Source organism: Oryctolagus cuniculus, chromosome 14 (assembly GCF_964237555.1).
Source record: "Oryctolagus cuniculus chromosome 14, mOryCun1.1, whole genome shotgun sequence".
Classification (NCBI taxonomy): domain Eukaryota; kingdom Metazoa; phylum Chordata; class Mammalia; order Lagomorpha; family Leporidae; genus Oryctolagus; species Oryctolagus cuniculus.
The window spans coordinates 67,514,578-67,536,899 of record NC_091445.1 but is presented as its reverse complement, the minus strand read 5'-3'; the positions used below and the strand labels follow the sequence as shown (position 1 = coordinate 67,536,899).

The 22,322-nt window shown below is 37.7% G+C and overlaps 1 long non-coding RNA gene across 6 annotated transcripts in view; it reads left to right on the top strand.

Moving 5' to 3' along the window:
* The first annotated feature begins 1,064 nt into the window (after nucleotides 1–1,064).
* LOC100339238 (uncharacterized) overlaps nucleotides 1,065–22,322 on the top strand; it is a 254,751-nt gene continuing 233,493 nt past the window's right edge. For all 6 annotated transcript variants that reach the window (XR_007922469.2, XR_007922467.2, XR_007922466.2 and 3 more), the window contains exons 1-2: nucleotides 1,065–1,200; nucleotides 1,395–1,491. This is a non-coding gene — a long non-coding RNA (uncharacterized lncRNA). The remainder of the gene's footprint in view (nucleotides 1,201–1,394; nucleotides 1,492–22,322) is intronic.

The window sequence follows — 22,322 nt, the reverse complement described above, 5'->3', positions numbered from 1 at the left end:
GTTCAAGAATTTGTTTTTGAGAACTTCTTAATGTTTTATCATTTTTTTGCGATCCGTTTCTTGCATTTCTTCTATCTCGTCATCTTCATAATCTTGAATTGGGGTGTCTTGTTCATTTGGGGGGCATCATAGTGTCTTCCTTGTTCTTGTTTCCTCAGTTTCTGCATTTGTTGTTTGGCATTGTGGAGATATTCTTTGGTTTCTTTGCTGTAGTGGTTTTTCTCGTTATAATACAACTCTAAATTAAGTGGACTGTCTGCTTTTGATGGGTCCTTAGAGGCTGTGATGGGTGTGGCCAGAGAGCTCTGTTTAGTTCTTCAGTGTTAAGGGTGTGTCAAAGGTGACTCACCCAGTTTGTTCTCTCTCTCTCTCTCTCTCTCTCTCTCTCTCTCTCTCTCTCTTTTGACTCAGAAGGGAAGTAATTCCACACAGCTGAGAGGAATTGAGGGTAGTCCATGTATAAAATCTGGCCTCTGTGGGTATTTGTCCGCTCTACCCCAAGGACCACACAAAGGGTCTATGCAGCCCTTAGTGTGGTTTCAAATTTCTCTGCAGTCTCCCACTGGGTTGCCAAGTTTACCGAGTTTGTGTACTCTGTGAGTTCTCTCACCCACCGTCAGATTTTCTTGCCCAGATGTAACTAATTACCTGAAATCAGTGAGTATTCATACTTCATGTATATAATACATCTTTTGTGTTTACATTTTATGTAAATAATGTCATATTTTGTATAGCGTTTTTCAATTTCTTATTCAAAATTACTTAAGACTTCTCTGTATGATATATGCCAAGGGCTGAATGCTGGTGTTCCCTCAAAATTTGTGTGTTGCTAACTAATCCCCAGTGAGGAAGTTTTGTAATTTGATTAGGATCTGGCTCCCACACTGTGAAATGTAAAAATGTAAAATTCCCAAAGTCCTATGCTAATAGTACCAAGAGTGTAGAAATTGAATCCAATCACATGTTTAAAAAGTGGTATTCAGCAGGAGGTCCTTAGGTCATGTGTCCAACCTCTAGGAAAGCAGTTCACCTTTGAGCTATTGTGCTGTCATGAGAGGGTTGATGTGAACCTGAGTTTGGGCACATCCACCCTCTCTAGCTCCCCCTGTGATTTTTTTCCTCTGCATATAGCCCACCATGGCCGCTCATCAGAGGCTAAACCAATGTGCCCACCTGATACTGGGTTGAACCTCCAAAAATGTGAGTTAAATAAACATTAGAAAGTTGGTTGACTCAGGTTTTAATTGTAGTAAGAAAAAACTAATACAAATATTATAACAGGTAAGACCTTTAGGAGGTGGTTAATTCCTGAAGGCTCATCCTGCGTGAATGGGAATAGTCCTTCATAAAAGAAGCTTAAGGGAGTTTTTTTTTTGTCTTTCTTTTATGGAAAGGATGAAGTAAGAAGGCACAATATTTGAAGCAGAAAACATGCTCTTATCAGACACCAAATCTGCTGGACTGACCTTGGACATCCCATTCTCTAGACCTGTGAGAAATTAAGTTTCTATTGTTTATAAATTACTCAGTCTAAGGTATTCTGTTATAGAAGCCTGGATGGAACTAAGACAATATATGTTTTTAATTCTATTTCTTAATTTTAAGCACTGAAATATTCCATTTCATGACTTTAACACAATTTACATGAAATTTACTCTTTTTTTTTTTTTGCAAAAAAGATTTGTTCATTTATTTAGAGGCAGAGTTACAGAGAGAGGGAGAGACAGACAGAAAGGTCTTCCATCCATTGGTTTACTCCCTAAATGGCCGCAATGGCCGGAGCTGTGCCAATCCGAAGCCAGGAGCCAAGAACTTCTTCCCGTTTTTCCACATGGGTGCAGGAGCCCAAGCACTTGGGCCATCTTCTACTGCCTTCCCAGGCCATAGCAGAGAGCTGGATCAGAAGAGGGGACTCGAACTGGCACCCGTATGGGATGCTGCCCAACATCTTATGTCACAGTTGTAGCCCCGAAATGGTGCTTTTTCTATAAATACTCCTGTACATATCTCATTTGGCATGTATGTCATATTATGTATTTAGGAGTTTTTTTCTAAAGTACATGGCAGATATTGGTATAGCTAGGTTATAGAATATATACATTGTCACACTCTCTAGGTATGACAAAAGACTTGCAAAATGGTGTGGATTTCTAGTACCACCAGCAATGCCTGGCCAGTCAGATTTTTTATTTCTTACTAACTTACATTTGTCTGATTTTGCCAGACAAAAATTTTTTGTCAACCTGATGATGTGTTATAGTTTGTTGTTTTAATTTGTATTAGGGAAGCAGAGGCTTTTTTCTGTTGTTTAGTGGCCATTCAAGTTTCTGTAAATTTCATATTCATATCCTTGCACGTTATATTTTTTCATATTCACTTATAGATGGATACATATGTACATATATGTGTGTGTGTGTGTATATATATATGTTATCCTTACCATGTCAGTTTGTATTGCAATTATCTTCTCCCCATTAGTGGTTTACTTAAAAAATTTATTTATGACATCATTTGCTTCCTGTAAAATGTTGTTTTTTTTTTAAAGGGACTGAACATATTAATCTTTTCCATCTTGAATCATACTTTTTGTTTCTTAATGGAATAATTTTCTACCCCAATGTCATAGATATATTTTTCCATCTGCTATTTATTTATATCACATAGTTATTTAATTTTGTTTTTTCATACAGAGAATTCATTTTATACTTTTTGGGAGTGCATAAACAATTTTTGGATGTTGAATTTTACTCATAGTTTTCATTAATATTGACTTATTCATGTGTTAGATACTGGTATAGTTATATTTCATCTTCTTCCTTAGTAGGTAGGTTACTTGGATAAAGTGACCTGTTATTTTTCACACTCAACTACCATTGTTGATAATATTGTTATTATTATTATGAGCAATGCACCAAGCTCTGTGCTCTCTTGTGTGGGGAGCAACCCGGACTAGACTGTTACTGGAATTAAGACTTATTCTATGCATCTGCTCTCCCACAATATGGCGCTGGGAGAGAAGAAAACAGCTTCTACGCAGCTGCCTCCAGTTCAACCAATAAACTGTAGGACCTACTCCTGATTGGAGGAGAGCAGCGTACTCGGCGTGTGGGCAGCCGAGTTAGGATTGGCGGAGGAGGACTATAAAGGAGGAGAGAGACGGCATTCACCAGGAACATCTAAGGGGAACATCTAGCTGAAGGAACACCTGTGCAGCCCCCGAGAGAGCCGGCCGGCGGTGTGCCGCTCCCCTGCGGAAGTGGGGAATGTGGCCAGGGGGAACCGCCCTTCCACGGAGGTGGAAGGGACAGCAGCCAACCCGGGAAGGACCAGCAGCCAACCCGGGGAGGGCCGAGCAGACAGAAGAACAGCGCAGGGTCCTGTGTCGTTCCTCCACGAAGACGGGGAGCGACATCTTGGAATGTGGTACAGTCATCACTTATGCATAGAATCCTATCTTTGTGCTACAGCAATGACTACTTCATGAAGCAAATTACAGAGCTACAGCTAATAGTGATGATTAGTTATAAAAGTCAGCAATCATACTTAACATCTATGTGAATTAGGTAATTTAACTGTCACACATATTCTTTGGTATAAGTTCTGTAATTATCCCTGTTTTTCACAGGATACAGAAAAAGTTTAAAAGAACTCTCAGTGGTGTTCAGTTTTGATTGTGATCAAAAACCACATCAAAGAACAAAATATGGTCAAAAATTCTAATAGCCTATTTGTTCCAATATCTTGTTACTTACAGAAGTGCTTATTGAGAAACCAATATGAAATGGAAGTTTCTGCCCAAATCATTTTTTGTAGTGATTGTGTCTGTAACCACCCATGGATTATTAAGTTGTTTCAAACACACATTACTATTTGTTCTTTATAAAAAATATTTATTTCTCAAAGTAACAAATCATATTTAGTCCAACTATTGGCAGTAAAATGTAATTGTTAGACGGGAATTGAAAGTTTTTTTTTAATCATAAGTGGGGATGAAATATATATAAAGGGAATCACAGCAGGTATTTTGTCTTGTGTGGAGTACTCTAAGAATAGAGCAGGGAGGAAGGAGACACTAGTGTTGGCCTTAAATCACCTAGAATATAAAGAAACCTAATGCCACATGATATGTTAATTTATATTTCTTTATCTGCATTTTTCCACGTGTTCTTATTTATTTAATTGATTTGAAAAGGGAGGGTGAATGAGAGAGTGAAAGAGAGGGAAAGGGAGAGAGGAAAAGAGGGAGAGAGGGAGAAAGGGAGAGAGGGAGAGAGGGGGAGAGGGGGAGAGGTGGAGAGAGGGAGAGGGGGAGAGAAGGAGAGAGAATGAATCTTTCATCCACTGATTTACTCTTTAAATGATGGCCACAGGTGGGGATGGATCAGGCTGAAGCCAAGAGAGAGGAAATTAATCTGCATCATCCTGGTGTGTTATAGGAACCCAAGTACTTGAGCCATTAACTACTGCCTCCCAGTGTGCATGTTAACAAAAACCTGGGATCAGTAGTAGAGCTAGACTGAAACTCAAGCACCCTGCTATGGGACATGAACATCCCAAGCAATGTGTTAACCACTATACCAAATGCCTTCCTCTGTCGAACTATCAACTGACATTATTCTATTGCTCATTAGTGAAGAAACATATTGAATTTTCAGCATACTATAAAAAAGTTATAAGCTAAATAAAAGTTTTTAAATATGCTATATAGGACAATTGCCACTTTCAAATTTTTCCAACGGTGTGTAATAGCACAGATGAAACCTTCTATAAAGCACATCTCTAAATTGTTGATTTAGAGAAGAAAGGGTAGGTAAGACATTTTCCATGGTAAGCATTAAAATATCTTTGTAAGTTAGTTTTGTGTCATTTCAACAAGTATGTCTTGAGGGCTTGCTTTAACTCTCTTAATGTACTAATCAAGGATACCAAGATTAAAAGCTTATTCACCCTCATCCTTGAAAAATTTGTGGTCTTCATTAATGACCTATTTCTAGCGGGCACTCAGCTATGTTCTGAGAGAGTAGGATAGAGATCAAATTAAGTTTTGATAGTAGATTGAAAATGGTTTAAAATTTTCTACTCTTCTCTTTAATGATGTCTTTTGCTATGTGACCTCATAGCTCCTCCCATTAAGAGACGGTGTCTGGCCTTGTTACTTGTTAATGAAATGTGGCAGAAATAAAAATGTGCTAGTCCCAAGTCCATGTCTCAAGAGACTTTGCTTGCTTCAGCTGTATTATCCAACCCTTCCACACTCATGGATGCCAGCCTAGACTGACCAGCCCCAGCAGATTGGCTTGTTGACTACAGAATTACCAGTGGACCTTGTTGAGATCAGCTGGTATCATTCCAGGTCAACACGCCCAGCACAGCCATAGTTCATGAGATATGATAGCTGATGATTGTTTTAGGCCTTAAAATTTGAGCCATTAGGTTTCAGAATGATTTGTTAGATAGCAGTAGCTGACTAATTGAAATATGGAATATATATATATATATTTTTTTAGATTTGTGTATTTATTTGAAAGTCAGAGTTACACAGACAGAGGAGAGACAGAGAGAGAGAGAGGTCTTCCATCTGCTTGTTCACTCTCCAATTGGCTGCAACAGCTGGAGCTGTGCCGATCTGAAGCCAGGAGCCAGGAGCTTCTTCCAGGTTTTCCACGTGGGTGCAGGGGCCCAAGGGCTTGGACCATCTTATACTGTTTTCCCAGGCCATGGCAGAGAGCTGGATGAGAAGTGGAGCAGCTGGGACTAGAACCGGCGCCCATATGGGATGCTGACATTTCAGGCCAGGGCATTAACCCACATGCCATTTATGGGCATGAATATGGCTCTGAAAATTCTTCAAGACATGTAGGCAGTCAACCCTTGAGGATGTTCATGGGCAGGCAATTGGTGGAAAAGTACTGAAATGAGGATAGTTGAGAGTCAAACTTGGTCATCTTCACAAGCTTTTATAGAGCAGGTCTTTCAGCAGGAGTTGCCAGGCATCTAAACATCCTTAATTATATGTGTGACAATCATGTTTTGGCTAAAATCTTTATATCTAAAGATGATTGAAGAGCGAACACTGTAGCACAGTGAATTAAACTTCATTATGTATCACAGTGCCCAGTTCCAAGTCCCACCTCTGTTTCTAATCCAACTTCTTGCTAATGCTCACCTGAGAGGCATCATGGCGATGGCTCAAATACTTGGGTCCTTGATGCTTACAGGATAGACTTGGATGGAATTCCTGGGACCTGGTTGTAGCAGGCATTTTGGGAGTGAACCCATAGATGGAAGATCTCTTTCCTTTTCCTCTCCTTTCTTCTCCCTCCCTACCCCGTACTCTGACTCTCAGATAAATAAAAACAAAGAAGCATTATTAAATATCATCATATATTAGATATTTCATATCTTAATTTTGTAAATGAATAAGAAGAAATAGGGATCCATCAGTGATCAATAACCTGTCCTAAATCACACAAATCACTCTTGTTCCTCTTGTTTGCCTCTCAGGTCCATTAGATAAATGTTATCTTGAATCTTGTCAAAGTGTCCTCATACTTATCTGTCCTTCTTCCTTTCTGTACCTTCCACAGTTCAGAGCCATCCTCTCTTGGGACCTGATTTATTGCCATGGTCTATTTCTTGATATTTCTTCTTCTCCAATATTTTGTAATAAGGGTTCCACTGACATTTTAAATATGAAAATCCATCATTGGTGAGACTCTTCTACATTGCTGAACATTTTGTCACCTTGACTCCAAGTCATAGAATTTTTTTTCATTGCTTATTGATTCCACTCCCTTCTCAGACCTCACATTAATGAAGATTAAAAAATATAACCCCTCCATTCTCTCAAAATGATATTGAAAACTCACATTCTAAGCAGCATTTTTCTTTACAATATTCAAAAATTGGAAGTAACTCAAGTGTCCATTGATGTGTGAATGGATATAAAAAATGTGATATGTGCATACAATGGACTCAGTTTGCTTTGGAAAGGAAGAAAATTCTGACTTGCTACAGCGTGGGTGAAACTCAAGGACATTATGATAAGTGAAATAAGCCAGTCACAAAAGGATAAATATCATATGATTCCACTCATATGAGGTACCTAAAATGATCAAATTCATAGAGACATAATGTAAAAAGGTTGTTGCCAGAGGATAGAGGAGGAAGTAATGGGCAGTTATTGCTTAACGGATACATAATGTTAGTTTGCCAGATGGAAGTAGTTCAAAAGATGAACGCTGTTGATGATTGTACAACCATTTGAATGTACTTAATGCCATTGACCTTTACACTTAGACATGGCTAATGTCGCTATCTTAGTCAATTTGAGTGGCTAGGACAGAATACTACAGCCTAAGTCATTTATACAAAATATATCCTCACAGTGATATTTTTCACTGTTCTGGGGGCTGGGAAGTCCAAGATCAAGATGTTGTCAGAAATGGCACCTGCTGAAACTTGCTTCCTGGTTTGCAGATAGCTATCTTTGTATTCTCACAAAGAGGAAATCAGAGAGAAGAAGCAAGCCCTCTACTCTCATTCTTATAAGGGTACTGCCTCCCCAAGGCTCAAGTCCAAATTCCACAACATTGTGAATTTGGCATTCATTCTGTGAATTTTGGAGAACACAAATATTTAGTTGAAAGAAATGGTAAATTTCATGTTATGTGCATTTTACCATACTTAAAAATAATTTTAAGAAAACCTACCATGAAATTCTAATTGCACCCCTCTCCCACTGATACTGTGGAGAATGTTCTGAGCTAATGTACTCACTTTCCAAAATTATTCCCATTAAAGTTTTGCTTAGTAAACCAGCCTGTTTTAGTCTTTGAATTTACTGTCTCTAGCAATAAATGACATTTTTAAAGTGTATTCTCCTAACTTCGAATTACTGGTAGCACAAAATCTGTTGCCATATTATTCGCATTTTGGTTTTGTAAGCGGATCCTGTGGGCAAGCCCTGTGTTTTGAATTAGTCTTTGAACTCCTTGGGCTTTTGTCTTACAGTTCCACTTTCAGTACTAGGTATGTAGTTTATATTCCATAAATGTCTGTTCCTAAGCCAACTGATTGTTGAATATTTCACCAGAGAGCAATGCACAGTGGAATCACCACAGCTTTGAATTTCCACATGTTGCATTCTGCACTTTGTTTAGCTCTTCAGTGAGTTTTCTACCTTCCTACAAAATTGTGAGTTGTTGTCATCCTATAGACTACAAATATAACCTATCCTGTCTTGCTGCATATTTATTACTGAAAATTCTAAACTCCTGTTTAAGCCCAGCTTTTCTTCATCTGTGCAACATGCAGATATGCTTTACAATAAAAAAAAATTGGCAGTTCCTTCTGGAGAAAGCCACATTTCCGTTATTACACTTGCTAATATCAAACCTTTCCCACCTAGTCTATTAGCCCTTCTATTGACTATATTTTGGAAGCATTTCAAGTTTATTTTCCATCATTTAGCATCATACATTTTTTTGTTTTCTTCCCTCTTTCACATTCTTTCCCCTTCAAACAGTCAACTCTCTTCTGCCATCTAACATCCAAATTCGACACTTACTGTAAGATAGTTACGAGGTTCTCAGGCATGTCCCTGCATCAGCTATTCATCTCGAGGATCATAATGCATTTCATCTCTAAATTTCACTGACCTTCTTAAGCTTTCAGGTAGAACATGGAGCACAGTTTGTTCAGAGTTTGGAGTAGAGCATGAAAATGTTCATTTGCATATCAGTACAAGGAAATGGAACTCTAAAAATCTATTTGAGTCACAATCATCATCTAACAATTGTTCAAACTCCTGATGAAACAAATTAATACCACTACAAAGGATACCTTTGGACACCTTTTTAATAGTTTCTGCACAAGAGAAACATTCATTTCATGCTGATATTTCTTCTTCGTTTTTTTTTTTTATTCAATGGTAACAACTGACACAAGAGCAATGACTTTCCTCTCTAATTTCTGCCCTTCACAAAAAAGTGTTATTCAGAAGCCATAAGCCTTGCAAGTTATTAACCATGGTCATAACTGATTTATTTAGTATAACTTCATGTGGGCTCCATGATGCTCACACTGAAGATGAATCACACAAGTCTTATGTACAACAGGAAGTTGTGATTTTTCTGTTTTAACCTGAAAATTTGTTGATTTCCAAGATACTCATCTGCCCAGAAGGCAAGTAGTTCATGCTTGGAAAATTCACATTGGATGGTCATAGAATCCTTAGGATCCTTAAGGAAGTTTTATGTAAATAGATGATCTTTCATACTCTGAGCTTATCATTTTTGACCTGTTGATTTTTGGGAAGAGCTGATAGGAAATATATTCCTTCTTTTAGCCACAGGAAAGAGGCTAAGACTGGTGACAGAGGACTTCATTTGTACCTCACTGGGCATTTCTAAGGCAAAGTTCTAGGATCATAGATCTTCCTCTTTGAACACAAATACGGCAAACACATTTTCAAAGCTAAATAAGTGGCATCCAAAATCATTTTCATTAGTACACCTGGGTGCATTTTGATAAGCATTTCATATGTATTTGATATCTATTTTGATATGCATTTTAAGAGGTTATGGCATGACATGCTCCACTATGAAAAGATTGCTGCAAGCATGATGGAGTGAATGAAGCAGGCATGTTTGGCACATCTCATTCTGTGTTTTCTAATGTGTTTGGTGCATGTGGTCTGAACAAGTAAATGACGAGGAGGGTATAGAACATTCCACGTCTCTTGAACTTCTAACAAGTTGTGCTATGTGTCCCAGAGTGAACAAGGATGTAAAACTGCTCAAAGGATGATGAGTGTTATCATGGCTACTTTGTCAATATGTTAATTATTAGTTGCTTGTACTCACTTATTCAACAAAAATGGTAAAACCATATATATATATATATATATATATCTCCAAATCTTAAATGGATTAATGTTATGAATTATTCTATCCACTGAGTCTCTGTAATGTTAATGTTGCTATTTTAAAATTATAAATGCATATTCTTTCTTTTCTAAATATTTGCTGTCATAAAAAGTTTCATAAAATTATTTGAAACAAGCCTGCATCTGTTTCATATGCATTGTGAGCTAACCCTTTACTCAGTGTTTTTGAGTTCCATAGGATTATGACACAGCTCAAAAATGCATATGCTCTAAAATCACCTGTGTTATTACCAAACTATAAATCATTTTCTGGAAGTTGTACAATCCCTGGATGGATGGAGACTACAACTACGTGTTTGAACCCTCCTTTTTTCCTGGTAATTAGATTCAAAGTGCCACCTGGAAAGTCAGAAAGGCTCTTGTTGGATAAGAAAGTGATGATTATTCTTTCAGGGTAAAGGGGGGAACTTGAACTCCACTGTGGAAAGCCCGGAAGAAGAGACATGGCTCAGTGTGTTTGAAGGTCATGACATTTCAGCCATAGCTGGTCCACCTTTACATTGTGTACATAATAGGGTCATGTGTATGCTTTTATTTCAATTACAATTCAATGGAAAAATGTCCAAAAATCTACTTTTGAGCCTGTTCTAGCTGTTAACATTAACTATTAATGCCATATATGCCCTCTACTCTCTTTGAAAATTTTTATTAATATAACAAGAAGAGATTTCATGTACTTCATAGATGCAATTCCAAGAAGATAATATTTCCCTCCTTACTTCTGTACCTCCCTCAATCCCACTCCCTCCTTCATCTCTTTTTTCTTTAATTTTTTCAAAAACATAATTTCAACCCACTCTGTAATCACAGGTGTAATGTACCACTAACCATAATATTCAACAAGTAAAAAAAGAGAAAGACCACAGTTCCACAGGAGTATAAACAAAGTCTGAAAACAACAATCAAATCACAAGATGTCTGTTTCATTCCTTTACATTTTTATATTCTATATTAGCTACTACATGTAAGAGAAAACAAGATATTTGTCTTTTTGGCACTGGCTTATTCTGGTAAGTATAAGAGTTTCCAGTTGCACCCATTCTGTTGCAAAAAACAAGATTTTATTCCATTTTTATGGCAGAGTAGTATTCCAAACAGTATATGTTAGGGAACCATTCATGGAGAAAGTAGCTGTAGTGCCGTTTGAAAGAAAGTGCGAAGTAGCGCAGCTTGAAAGAAAAGTAGAAAGGTAACCATGCTAGCTGGTAAGATTTGAAAAGAGGCCAGCACCACGGCTCACTAGGCTAATCCTCCACCTTGCGGCGCCGGCACACCGGGTTCTCATCCCGGTCGGGGTGCCGGATTCTGTCCCAGTTGCCCCTCTTCCAGGCCAGCTCTCTGCTGTGGCCAGGGAGTACAGTGGAGGATGGCCCAAGTGCTTGGGCCCTGCACCCCATGGGAGACCAAGATAAGCACCTGGCTCCTGGCTTCAGATCAGCACGATGTGCCAGCAACAGCACACCGGCCGCGGCGGCCATTGGAGGGTGAACCAACGGCAAAGGAAGACTTTTTTCTCTCTCTCTCTCTCTCTCACTGTCCGCTCTACCTGTCAAAAAATTAAAAAAAAAAAAAAAAGATTTGAAAAGGGCAGCCTAACCACAAACCACAAACTGTCATTGCCATGACTATGGGACCCTGGGAGGTTGGGAATGTGGGCGGGGCTAGCCTCTAGAAACTGTATATAAGGGGACCCTTAGATGCTGTAAACCAGATGTTGCTCAGCCTCTCTCCCCAGTTCATAGTGCCTAGTGCCTGCAGGGAGAAGCTCCTGGTCTGTAGCGCCTAGTGCCTGCAGGAGTAGGCTTGAGCGATCTCTCCTCCTAGTCGCCTAAAGTATCAATAAAGTGTGCTTAGCTTGACCTTCCTCAGTCTCCTTGACTCTTCCTTCATGGCAACCTGGCCAGTTCCTGGAGGGGGAGATCCTGACAGTATATATTCTACATTTTATTTATTCAGTTATCAGTTGATGGATATATGTGTTGATTCTACATCTTAGATATTGTGAATTGAGCCTCAATAAACATGGGGTACAAATACATTTACTGATTTCACTTCATTTGAGTAAATTCTCAGGAGTGACATGGCTGGATCATATGGTAGATCTGTTTTCAGATTTCTGAGGAATCTCCATACTGTCTTCCATAATCGTTGTAGTACTTTGCATTCCCACCAACAGTGGATTAGGGTCCCTTTATCCCCACGTCCTCACCAGCATTTATTATTTTTTGATTCTTAGATGATAACTAGGGCAAGGTGAAAACCTCATTGTGTTTTTTATTTGCATTTTCCTTATGGATAGTGATTGTATTTTTTCATGTGTCTGTTGGCCATTTGAATTTAATCCTTTGAAAAATGCTTGTTTGTGTCCTTTGCCCAGTTCTTAACTGGATTGCTTGTTTAGCTGTTGTTTTCTTGAGCTCTTTATAGATCCTGACTATTAATCCTTTATCAGTTGAGTAGTTTGCAAATATTTTCTTTCTCTGTCAGTTACCGCTTGACTTTGTTATGTGTTTCCTTTGCAGTACATAAGCTTCCTAGAATTGATGTAATTCCATTTGCCAATTTTGGTTTTTATTGCCTGTGCTTATGGAGTATTTTCTAAGAAGTCTTTACCTATGCTAATGTCTTGCAGAGATTTCCTGATGTTTTTCTCTGGTAATTTGATGGTATCACATCATAGATATAGATTCTTGATCAATTTTGAGGTTTTTTTTTTTTGTATAAGGAGTAAGGTGGGGTCTTGTCTCATACTTCTGCATGCACAACTTCAATTTTCCAACACCATTTGTTGAAGAGATTGTCTTTTCTCCAGGAATTGCTTTAACTTCGTTTGTCAAAAATTAATTGGCTGTAGCTTCATGGATTAATTTCTGGGGTTTATATTCTGTTCCAACAGTCCACATGTATATTTTTATGCAAGTACCAGGCTGTTTTGATTGTAACTACCCTTGTAGAATCCCTTGAAATTTGGTATTGTGAAGCCTCCATCTTTGTTTTTATTGTTTAAGATTACTTTAGCTACTTGTGGTCTTTTGTATTTCCATATGAATTGTAGCATTTCTATCTCTATATCTAAGAATGTCCTTGATGTTTTGATTGGGATCACATTGAGTCTGTTAATTTTTGGGTAGTATGGACATTTTGATGATATTAATTCTTCCATTCCATGAACATTGATGATTCTTCCATTTTTTGTGTCTTCTCTTTCTTTCTAAATGTTTTATAATTTTCATTGTAGAGATATTTCATCTTTTTGGTTAATTTTATTCCAAACTATTTAAAAAATTTGTAACTATTGTGAATGGCACTATTCTGTGCCTATAAGAAGGAGACCTTACCAGGAGAAATATACACAAACTAAAAGTGAAAGGATAGAAATAGATACTCTACACTAATGGAGAGCAAAATTGAGCAGAAGTAGTCATCCTAATATCAGATGAAATAGGCTTTAATACAAAAACTGTTAAAAGAGACAAAGAAGGGCATTATGTAATGATTAAGGGCTCAATTCAATCATAAGATGTGACTATATTAACTGTATATGTGCCCAATACCAGGATGCCTGGTTATTTAAAACAAATGTTAATGAATCTAAAAGAAAATGTAGGCTCCAATACAATAGTAATGAGGACTTCAATCGATTTTATCACTTTATCATGGACAGATCAACTAAACAAAAATCAACAAACAACAGAGCTAAAATGCACTATTGACCAAATGGCCTTATTGATATCGACAGAACAATTCATTCCACAGTTACAGAACACACATTATTTTCATCAGTGTTTGGAACTTTCTCTAGGATAGACCATATTCTAGGCCATAAAGCAAATCTTAGCAAATTTTAAAATTTAAAATAATACCATGTATTTTTTCTGACCACAATGGAGTGAAGCTGGAAATCAACAACTTAAGAAACTCTAGAAAATATATGCAAGCACATGGAAACTGAACATCATGCTCCTGAATGAACAGTGTGATACAGAAGAAATCAGACTGTAAATTAAAATCTTGCTAGAGACGAATGGAGATGAAAATGCAGCATATCAGAACTTATGGGCTACAGCAAAAGCAATAGTAAAATGGAATTTTATAGCAATTAGTGCCTACATCAAGAAATTGGATAAGCCTCAAATAAATAATTTAACAATGTATCTTAAGGACATAGAAAAATAAGAACAAACCAAATCTCAAATTAATAGGAGGAAAGAAATAATTAAAATTAACACCAAGAGGGAAACCTGTTGGAGTGAGGTGGACACTATGGGAAACGGTGGCTTGATCAGCATAGCCCTGACTGTTAATGAACAACTTAATACATTATCCCTCTTAGTAGTTTTTTTTATCTGTTCTACTTAATACGACTGGTTTAGATCTGTAATTGATGCACAGTTATTCTTAAGTGTTGAAAATTAACTGAAATGTGATCCCTGTTGAACATGGTGGTGGGAATGGGAGAGGGAAGAGATGTATAATTTGGGACATGCTCAGGCTGACTTGCCCCAAGTGGTGGAGTTGGAAGCATACCAGGGGATTCCAATTCAATCCCATCGAGGTGGCATGTACCAATGCCATCTCACTGTTCCAGGTGATCAGTTTCAGTTCACAGTTGGTCATGGTGGAGGGACTGGGAGTCAAAGGGAGCACATAGACAAGTCTAGTACCTGCTAACGCTAACCGATGGAGTAAATAAAGGGGAGAGTGATCCAACATGGGAAGTGAGATACTCAGCAGACTCATAGAATGGCAGATGTCCTAAATAGCACTCTGGCCTCAGAATCAGCCCTAAAGGCATTCGGAGCTGGCTGAAAAGCTCATGAGAGTATTTCAGGCATGGAAAGCCAAGACACTCTGGCAAAAGATCTCTGCGAGTGAGATCCCAGTGGAAAGAACAGGTCATCAAAGAAGGAGGTACCTTTCTCTGAAGGGAGGAGAGAACCTCCACTTTGACTATGACCTTGTCTAAACAAGATAAGAGTCGGAGAACTCAGAGGGCTTCCATAGCCTTGGAAACTCATGACTGGAGCATAGGGAGATTACTGATGCCATAGACAGGAGTGTCAATTGGTAAAGTCAACAACAGGAGTCACTGTGCACTTACTCCTCATGTAGGATCTCTGTCCTTAATGTGCTGTGCATTGAGATTTAATGCTATAACGAGTACTCAAACAATATATTTCACTTTGTGTTTCTATGGGGGTGCAAACTGTTGAAATCCTTACTTAATGCATACTAAACTGATCCTCTGTAAAAAAAAAAAAAAAAAAAAAAAAAAAAAAAAAAAAAGAAATTATCAATTCCCAACTTGACTCTCACTGGGATTAAACATGACAATAGGTCTGCTCTGATTTCATCATCATTTAAAAAAAATCATCTATTATTTTTCACTTTATGTTTCTGTGTGGGAGCAAACTGTTGAAATCCATACTTGATGTATACTAAGCTGATCTTCTGTATATTAAGATAATCAAAAATGAATTTTGATGTGAATGGAAGGGGAGAGGGAGTGGGAAAGGGGAGGGTTGTGGGTGGGAGGGACGGTATGGGGGGGAAGCCATTGTAATCCATAAGTCGTACTTTGGAAATTTATATGCATTAAATAAAAGTTAAAAAAAAAAACTAACAAGGAATAATAGCAAATGCAAATGAGGTATATGGGAGTAGTCTGATGACTGTCTATATCTGGCTATCTCCTACAGTTCCTAATGATGAAATACTGCAAATAAACTACACATTTTTTTTCCTTTAAAAAAAATTATATAAGAAATAATCAAAATTGAAACCAAAAACTCTATACAAAAGTTCGGTGAAATGAAGTGCTGTTTTTTTGAAAAAATAAACAAAATTGATACACTATTGGCTCAACTAATCAAATACAAGTAGATACCCAAATTAATAAAATTAGAGATGAAAAAGGAAATGTTAGAATGGATAATGTGGCAATAAAAAAAATCATCGGGAATTACTATAAACAGCTATAAACCAACAATGAAAATCTGGAAGAAATGGATAGATTTGTGGACATACACAATCTACCAAAATTGAGTAATGAAGACATAGAATATCTCTATACTCTTTTTATATCCTCTATTCTTATGGTCTTGATATCCACTCCAATCAATCAATTAATTACCAAAGCTTCTATGGCCTCCTTTCAAAATCCTATTTTGTGGTAGGAATAGGGGTAATGGCACCATCTATGGCTCAGAACTCATTTCGCAAGGCCTCACTCACTATTTCATAATCTCTTTTTTTCCACCTTTCGCACTTTGGTGTCTGTTACCCCATTATGATGCTGTCATTCTAAAACTCTCCCTCTTTCCTCCTTCTTATCCCTATGCCATCCTTTCCTTTGTACCCTCCTCTTCTCCCTCTTCTCCACTGCATCTCAAGTTGCACAGCAAAATACAGTGAATCGGAGACCAGGAGTCAGAGATAGAAAAATCACATGTATATGGTGTATAGCCACAGCTATTTTCCTTTTTTTGGGGTATTAATTTGTTTGCCATTTATGGGTCTTTGCTCCTTCTGGTAAAAATATACACTATGTACATGGAAGTCTTCACAGCAAAGCAAGCATAGTCATCTGCCTGCAGATGACCTATTTTTCTGACAAACATCCCGTCTGATGCCCTCTCCTAAGACATCACCTCCTCTTTCCCTGATGACTTCTGTCTTCTGCTGCAGGCATGCCCCCATGTGGCTGTAGATCACTGGGCAAAGGTGAATGGATATGGAGGAGGGGTTGGCAACGTTTTCCCATATTAGGCCAGATAGTAAATATTTTAAACTTTGCAGAACATACACAGTGTCAGTTGCAACTACTCAACTCTGTAGTTGTAGGACAATAAGCAGACATGAAAAACACATAAACAATTGGGCATGGCGAGTTCCAATTAAACCATGTTCTGGTACAGTGAAATATAAATTTTGAATATTTTTTCTCATATCATAAAATCACAAAATATTTTCTTTTGATTTTTCCTAACCACTTAAAACTATAAAAATAATTCTTAATTGGTATTCTGCAAGACAAACAAAAAACTCAAATGCTTTAGGTAGTAAGCCAGATTTAGCTTGAGGGCAATGGTTTGCAAAGCCCCTAACATGAATAATAAACTCTTTTGGATGACAGATTCTAAGTGAATGGCATGGAGTTTAATTCACTTTCATGAGAGCATTTCAAGAATTTCAAGAAAATATAATTAAAACTTAAGTTTATTTGGGTGAAAAATTTTCAAAGATCATGTATGTAAGTATTTTACCATGAATTGTGCAATCAGGAAGATCTCTTTAAATATGACATTTCTGAAGGCTCCCTTATGGCATTGAATTATCCAAAATTGTAAGTAAGGAGAGAAAGGTATTGCATCTTAAAAGCACTGAAAATGACTGGAAAAAGTCAGCTTTACAGAAAATTATGATATACATATGCAACATTTTATATCATGGCACTGACCCAAGGTGGTTTCTATTTGCAATTATTTCCAGCTGAGAAGGAGCCTGGAATAGGCTGCTACATAAATGACGTCACTCTCCTCCAAGCATGATACCAGCAGGATGAAGAGAAATCTGGTGAGGGAAGAGAAGAGTTTTACATCCTGCTGGGGGTTTTCCATAGCTAGGATCAATGAAAGCAATAACCCAAAGCTAAAATGGGCTGGGATGTTCAAAATTTGATGCTAGTGACCTCTAGCATTATTTATACAATGTCCTCCTTCTTCTCTCCAGTCCCAGAGCAGGGCCTTCATGACACTCATGACAACACTCTAAATTCAATACAAGTGGCTTTGATCACGTTGAAAGTATGAAGGACCCAACAAAAGACTCTGAGAAGGAACTGGCTTCCTGTGAGCTTTTCACCCGCTTTGTTGTTTCCAGAGCTGGAGTCCACCTAGCCATATCCAAGCAACAAAATGACTACATCATTTGAACAGCAGAAAATTGAGTGGGAAAATTGAATTCTGAAGCTGAAGGACAAAGTACAAAATCAAAGACCTCTGCTTATAGACGACTTCCATTCAACCTTGATTTCTCATCTATCCTCTTTTTGTTCTCAGATTACTTTTCCAACTAGATGTCCATATTGGGAAGTTTTACTTGAAGGTAATTTGGTATCTAGGGGGAAAAACAATTTGAAGAAGTGTTGGGTTTTCAGAGAAATTAAAAGAACTATTTGTTGCAATGACTTTTCAAAATCCTGTCACAAGGACATTGTCTCAGTACAAACAGTCCCCAAAGTATAAATGGATTTTGGGCCAAAAGTTTGTATTTCAATCATCTGTTTGTAGCTTGGAAAGCATTCACCCATAGGAATAGAGTTGTAGGTGGTGCTAGACACCAGGGCTTTGTCATGATGCCTTGTGTAATCCAGTGTCCTAGGTTTGAAGCAGAAAGGCAACACTGTTAGAATTTCTCATGCTGAACTACACAGGAGTATGCCAACAAACACTTCAAGCTACGGAATGAACATGGTGCATCTTCCCAGCGTATTAACTGAATTAAAGAATTTGGAGAAATATTCTTTCTGAATTAAAATCAATAGTCATAATTTACTGATTAAAACATAAAACCCCTAGAAATGTTAAAAAATAAGCCACGAGCATTGACAATTATCTTTAATTTAAGGCTAGAAATCTACAGACTGACTTAATTTCTGAAGTGTATGAGAAAAACTTGGTGAGGAGTTATGAGAAGCAAAGCAATCCAGCCTTCTAGATCCATGGTGACCTGCAGCAAGCAGTTTCTTGGAGGAGACTCCACTAACTCCAGTCAGGCTAAGTCTATTAATGAAAGTTAGCTTCACGTAAAGTATAAAGTAGATTGTTGGGATAGAGAGAAAGAATGCAAGGGTGTTTGGAAATTGGAAGAGATGAAGGAGACTCGATAAAGACATGCAACACGAGATGCTGTAAGAAGAAATAATCCATAATGGGAAAAAATGGGAAGTTTCATAGGGGCTGTAGATAAGTAACAATGTAGATACAGAGATGAAAAGTGAGGAAGCCAGAAGCCCAAGCCCAAAATTAAACTATTAAAATTCTGTATATGCATCTCTATCTTAGTCTTTGTCTTCAGACTTATATTAATTAATGTTACTGTTGATTAATTAATGTTACCATTTCCATACGTACAATCTCTAAAGACCAATAGTGGGAGCAAGGCTGGAAGCATTAGGGACTAGTATGAAAGGGCTTTCTTCGGGTATTTCCATATCTGATTGAGACAGTTCACAGGGGCAGCTTTCACTATTCCACTGGGTCTGAGAGGTTCAAGGTAGGAATGGTTGTTTTTGTAAGGAGGCTTCTTCATGAACTAAGTTAGCGATCTTGTTCCATGGTAGTCAACTTGAAATCCCTGTCCCCACAGTAATGGATTACCTGCATATCAGCATTTGCTGCTCAGTGGGATCAATAATGTAAGGTTTAGGTCTATTTTTGTCATAATGTGCAATTTTCCAAGCCTTTAAAATATCCTGTTGTCCATGAATAAAAGAGAATATGTGAGAGAAATAATTTTTTAACTTTTATTTAATAAATATAAATTTCCAAAGTACAGCTTATGGTTTACAATGCCTCCCCTTCAATAACTTCCCTCTCACCCACAACCCTTCCGTCTCCTGCTCACTCTCCCATTGCATTTGCATCAAGATTCATTTTCAATTATCTTTATATACAGAAGATCAAGTTAGTATATACTAAGTAGAGATTTCAACAGTTTGCACCCACACAGAAACACGAAGTGTAAAATACTGTTTCAGTACTAGTTATAGTATTACTTCACATTGGACAATGCATTAAGGACAGAGATTCTACATGAGGAGCAAGTGCACAGTGACTCCTGTTGTTGACTTAACAAATTGACACTCTTGTTTATGGCGTCAGTAATCACCCTAGGCTCTTGTCATGAGCTGCCAAGGCTATGGAAGCCCCCTGAGTTTACCGACTCTGATCATATTTAGACAAGGCCATGGTCAAAATGGAAGTTCTCTCCTCCCTTCAGAGAAAGGTACCTCCTTCTTTGATGACTCATTCTTTCCACTGGGATCTCACTCAGAGATCTTTCATTTAGGTCTTTTTTTTTCCAGAGTGTCTTGGCTTTCCATGCCTGAAATACTCTCATGGGCTCTTCAGCCAGATCCGAATGCCTTAGGGGCTGATTCTGAGGCCAGAGTGCTGTTTAGGGCATATGCCATTCTATGAGTCTGCCTCGTATCCCACTTCCCATGTTGGATCATTCTCTCCCTTTTTAATTCTATCAGTTAGTATTAGCAGACACTAGTCTTGCTTATATGATCCCTTTGACTCTTAGACCTATCATTATGGTCAATTGTGAACTGAAATTGATCACTTGGACTAGTGAGATGGTGTTGGTACTTGCAACCTTGATGGGATTGAATTGGAATCCCCTGGCACGTTTCTAACTCCACCATTTGGGGCCGGTCAGCTTGAGCATGTCCCAAATTGTACATCTCCTCCCTCTCTTATTAAGTATAATCAATATTGTTGAATCTCTTTTTGCTTTATCAGGGATGCATAAGAAAAAGGAGGGAGAGATAGACATGTACAATGGTAGGCAGATGAGAGTGATGCTGCCTAGTGGACAGGGTGGGAGCCTATCACAGCAGACACAAAGTTACTTTTCTGAGTTCAGGGTTGCTGGGAGTCAGAAGACTTTCCTAAACTACAGCCACATGCGTACATGTGCTCATGATGAACGGGATTTTTCTGACTGAATTTTTCTTTACTTTCACATCAGAGTTCAGAGTCTAGGGAGTGTTGTTCAGGGCACAATATTTATGGACGGCAGAGTAGTAGAGAGCTGCTCAAAATGAAAGAGAAGTCTGTGGCTTGCAAAGTCTGAAGCCTTGAATGTTTCCTCTAGTTTGGAGTTATGTCTAAAACCAACTCCTGTTGTCTCCAACTATTAGGAAACTAATACTCCAAGAGGTATTTGAAGTGATCTAAACCATGTCTAGAGAATAAAAGAAACATTTTCAAAGCTTTACTATTCTACTGCTGGACCTGAGAGTTATTCAAGACATAGTGAGACTTTGGGATTTCCAAGAAAAATGCCTTCTTCTTTGCAGCAAATCTGCTCTGTCCCAATATCGCCTAATCTAGTTATTCAAAAGGTTAGATGTTTGCAAGCATTATTCGCTTATGTGTTGAAGAAAAGACTTTTTAAGATTTCCCTAGTTTTCTGATGTATGTCCTTTTGTTATTTAAGGATTGAATTCAGGTCCTACGTTACATCTAATTTTCACATCCCCTCAGTCTCTTTCGATCTTAGATCATCTCAGTCTTTCCTTGTCTTTCATGATTTTGACAACTTTGAGAAGTACTGGTACATATTTTTGTAGACTTTCCTTCTTTGAAGTGATGTGTTTTGTGCAAGAATACAAGACAAATGAGGTTTCTTCTCAGTACATCAAATTAGAAGTACATGATATCAATGTTTTACTTGTTTATGTCACTACGAACTCATGTTTTTCGTTTCCATCCTGCAGGTTATAATAAATATACATGATACATTCATTTGTGTTTTAAAAAAGTTCTTACCTCTTGCATCTTGAATCCCTAAAGGGCAAAAATAATACAAAGAAGAAAAAAGATCCCCTCACCTATTTCAAAATTTTAACTTTTGAATTCATTTTTCAGAGATTACTGAAGAAAGGCTAGAAGATTCTTTATAGAAAATATTTGGTACATTTTGATAATAAGAAATGCAAAATTCTGGAGCCTTCTCTCAAGCAAGCAATTCAAAAATACCCTTATGACTTGAGGTAACTTGTTGAAAAACAAGGAAAAGAGAATTCATCCAGTTAAGAATGCAGATTCTAAGGTGAAATCCAAGGACTTTCAAAGTTCAGATTTTGTGGAGGACCTATAGACACAGATTTTTTGCTTCTAGTAAATCCTTCCTCCCAACTTCCAGCTTACTGGAGAAAAGGGAAAGCGCACTAATCCTCAAGTATTTCATGTAGACGAGGAAATTCCTCCTGTGTACTATTTCAGAAACACTTTTCTGAGAAAAGCTAAAAACAAACAGTTGTAAAATTTCCTAAACATCGAAAAAACTTTCCCATGGGTGAGTTGTTCTTTGAGGCTGGAAATCATCTCCTGTTCCCTGGACTCTCGGGTGCCTTGTTGGTGTTTTTCTTGAAGTGTTACCTCATTGAGTCTGTGTTGTAACTGTATGCATGGGTCTAAACATCCTCACCTCCCCTGCTCAACAATAAGCTGCCTTACTTGATTATATTAATGAGTTATTTTGCCATAAAAACTGATTAAATATTATGGATTTATTGTTTAAGAGTTCTTGCATTTTTGAAATATATGCTAAAATATTTGTGGATTTTTTGACATGGCTT